The sequence below is a fragment of the Otolemur garnettii genome, unplaced genomic scaffold (genome assembly GCF_000181295.1).
Source record: "Otolemur garnettii isolate 467f Iridium unplaced genomic scaffold, OtoGar3 scaffold00186, whole genome shotgun sequence".
Taxonomy (NCBI): Eukaryota; Metazoa; Chordata; class Mammalia; order Primates; family Galagidae; genus Otolemur; species Otolemur garnettii.
In genome coordinates this window covers 1,429,591-1,433,375 of record NW_003852581.1, presented here as the reverse complement: position 1 = coordinate 1,433,375, position 3,785 = coordinate 1,429,591, and the positions used below count along the sequence as shown (strand labels likewise).

At 35.6% G+C, this 3,785-nt stretch overlaps 1 protein-coding gene across 1 annotated transcript in view; it reads left to right on the top strand.

The window, feature by feature from the left end:
- POF1B (POF1B, actin binding protein) overlaps nt 1–3,785 on the top strand; it is a 117,843-nt gene that overhangs the window by 45,831 nt on the left and 68,227 nt on the right. The window lies entirely within an intron of this gene.

The window sequence follows — 3,785 nt, the reverse complement described above, 5'->3', positions numbered from 1 at the left end:
CAAAATCCCAAAACTACAGATATTGGCATGGATGTGGAGAAAAGGGAACACTATGCACTGCTACTGGTAATGTAAGCTAGTACATTCCTTTTGGAAGGAAGTTTGGAGAACACTCAGGGATCTAAATGTAGACCTGCCGTTTGAGCCTGCAATTCCTCTTCTAGGTGTATATCCAAAGGACCAAAAATAATTTGGCAATAAATATATTTGCACCAGATTGTTCATTGCAGCTCAATTCATTATTGCCAAGTCATGGAAGAAGCCAAAGTGCCCATCGACTCATGAATGGTTTAATAAATTATGGTATATGTATACCATGGAATACTATGCACCCTTAAAAAATGAAGACTTTACCTCTTTTATGTTTACATGGATCGAGCTGGAAAATATTCTTCTTAGTAAAGTATCTCAGGAATGGAAAAATATATATCCAATGTACTCAGTGCTACTGTGAAACCAATTTATAATCATTCACACTTGCATATGAAAAATGAAACACACCTATAGCCTAGGATGAAGAAGGAAAGGGGAGGTAGAGGGGAAGGTAGTGGGGTGAGTGGTTACTGGGAGGGTTGGGAGGAGGACCACACCTATGGAGCATACTGCAAGTACAAGTTGGATCTATCAGTGGTAGAGCATAAATGTCTTAATCCTGTAATTGAGTAAAAGGGGAGAAGGTTATGTGATTTAATAGGTAGTAAGCATTCCAATTTGTACAAATAATCAACACATTGAATTCTATAATGGCATAAATGTATTTATGATCTATGTACAAAAGACTTAATAATACAAAAAGAAGCTTTTTAGCTTGATCAAATTCCAGTAATTTATTTTTTGTGTTGCTTCAGTTGCTGGGGGGAGACCTCCTCATTAAATCTTTTATCCAGTGAGAATCAATTTTTATTAGTGGTGAGAAGTGTGGGTCCAGTTTCAGTCTTACACAGTTGCTAGCCAGTTCTCCCAGCACCACTTGTTAAATAGAAATTCTTTTCCACAGTGAATGTTTTTGTTAGACTTATAAAAGATCAAATGATGGTACGTGGTTGGATTAATCTCTAGATTGTCTATTCTATTCCATATATCTAAATCTTTATTTTTGTGCCAGTACCATGCTGTTTTGATTACTATAGATTTGTAATGTAACCTGAAGTCTGGTAGTGTGATGCCTCCAGATTGGCTTTTATTTCTAAATATTGTATTGGCAATTCAGAGTTTTTTAAAGTATGACATTGGTGCTGTTATGGGGATTGTATTAAATCTTTATATTGCTTTGGGTAGTATGGACATTTTAACAATGTTGATTCTTCCCAGCCATGCGAATGATGCTTTTCCATTTCTTAACATTTTCTGCTATTTCTTTTCTCAGGGTTTCATAGTTCTCTTATAGAGATCTTTCACATCCTTTGTTATATATATTTCCAGGTATTTCATCTTCTTTGGCACTACTATAATAGGAATAGACTCCTTAACTATCTTTTTGGCTTGACTATCGCTGATATATATGAAAGTTACTGATTTGTAGGTCTTGATTTTGTATTCCAAAACACTACTATATTTCTTGATCACTTTTAAGAGTTCTGTTGTTGAATCCCTGGGGTTTTCCAGGTATAAGATCATGTATTCTGGGAAGTGAGAGTTTGACCTCCTGTGTCCCCATTTAAATACCCTTAATCCCCTTCTCTTGCCTGATTGTGATGGCTAGAAATTCCAGTACTATATTGAATAGTAGTGGTGACAATGATCATCCTTGTCTAGTTCAAAATGTGATTGGAAATGTTTCAATTTTACTACATTCACTATGACACTGGCTGTAAGTTTGCTGTAGATGGTCTGTATCAGTTTAAGAAATGTCCTATCTAAGCCTATTTTTTAAAGTGTTCTAATTATGAAAGGGTGCTGGATATTATCAAAAGCCTTTTGTGCATCAATTGGTAGAATCATATGTTCTTTGTGGTGGACACCTGTAGTCCCATACACCTGGGAGGCTGAGGCAAGAGAATTACTTGATCCCAAGTGTTGGAGGTTGTTGTGAACTATGACACCATGGCACTTTACTAAGGGTGACAAAGTGAGACTCTATCTAAAAAAAAAATGTGGTGTATTATATTTATAGATTTATCTATGTGGAACCAACCTTGTAATCTTGGATAAAACCAACTTTATCATGGTGTATAAATTTTTTGACGTATCATTGAATTCTGTTTGCTAAGCTCTTATTGAATATTTTTGCATAGATATTAATTAATGATATTTTTCTATAGTTTTCTTTCTTTGTTTTGTCCTTTCCTGGTTTCGGGATCAAGGTGATATTTGCTTCATAGAATGTGTTGGGGAGGATTCCTTTCTTTTCCCTGTTGTGGAAAAGCTTATGTAATATAGGTACTAGTTCCTCTTGGTAGATTTCATAGAATTCTGATGTGAAACCATCTGGTCACTGACTTTTCTTTCTTTCTTTTCTTTTTTAGATAGAATATCACTTTGGTACCCTTGGTAGAGGCCCATGGCATCATAGCTCACAGCAACCTCAAACACTTGGGCTCAAGTGATTCTCTTGCCTCAGCCTCCCAGGGAGATGGGACTACAGGCGCCCATCACAATGCCCAGCTATTTTTAGAGATGAGGTCTTCCTGAGACTTGCTCAGGCAGGTCTCAAACTTGTGAGCTCAGGCAATCCACCCACCTTGGCCTCCCAAGTGCTGGGATTACAGGAGTGAGCACCGGGCCCTCCGACTATTCTTTTTTGGGTGATTTTTTATAGTTGATGCTATTTCAGGTCTATTCAAAATTTCTAATTCTTTTGAGTTGGCACATATCCTTCTTAGTAAAGTATTTTAAGAATGGAAAATAAAAGTATCCAATGTACTAAATGAGACCAATGTATATGTACTATATGAGACCAACATATAAACACACATTCATACAAATGATAAAACACAAATATATCCAGCAAGAGAGAGAGGAAAGGAGTGAGGGGGAGGGGAAGGGAGAGGGCGATTAATGGGAGGAGGGAGGGCATTTGGTGTGATCTCACCTAATGTGCACAATGCAGGGGTACACTTCAAAATAAGAGTAAATTATAAATATGTTACCAAGAAAAATAAGTGAGGTGATAGTTATATTAATCAGTTTGATTTAAGCATTCCACATTGTAACTCAAATCATCATATTGAACCCCATAAATACATACTGTTGTGATTAAATAAAAATTAAATTTAAAAAAAACCTTGAGGAATAAAAAACTTTTTTCTTTAAGCATATAATTTTAAATTGTGAACATTTTAATAGAACTAAAATGGCACTTTCAAGTGCCAGACAAGATTACCATAAGTTATAATATATTATTATGTCTACAGCCCTTTATACCATCCCTAGAACATTCATACACATTTTATTATAGTAAGTATTATTGTCTCCATTTTACTGAAAGGTAAACTGAAGTCAAGATATGTGAAGTCACATAAAAAAGTAATGGTAAAATCTGAACTTAGTGTAGATGTCACCATGTCTTGTATGTTTTCTCTTAAATTAGTCTTACAAGAATCATAATTTAAATCACTATAATTTTTTCTAATTCTTTTAATATAGAATGAATTTTAAATGAACAATATGTATGAACAGATATTGAAATACTGTATACTGTAAAAGACCTAGAAAACTAAAGCTTCACGTCACATTTTTAAAATTCCATTAGGCTCTGGCCAGGTGCTGTGGTGGGCGCCTGTAGTCCCAGCTACTTGGGAGGCTGAGGCAGGAGACTCGCTTGAGCCCAGGAGTTGGAGGTTGCT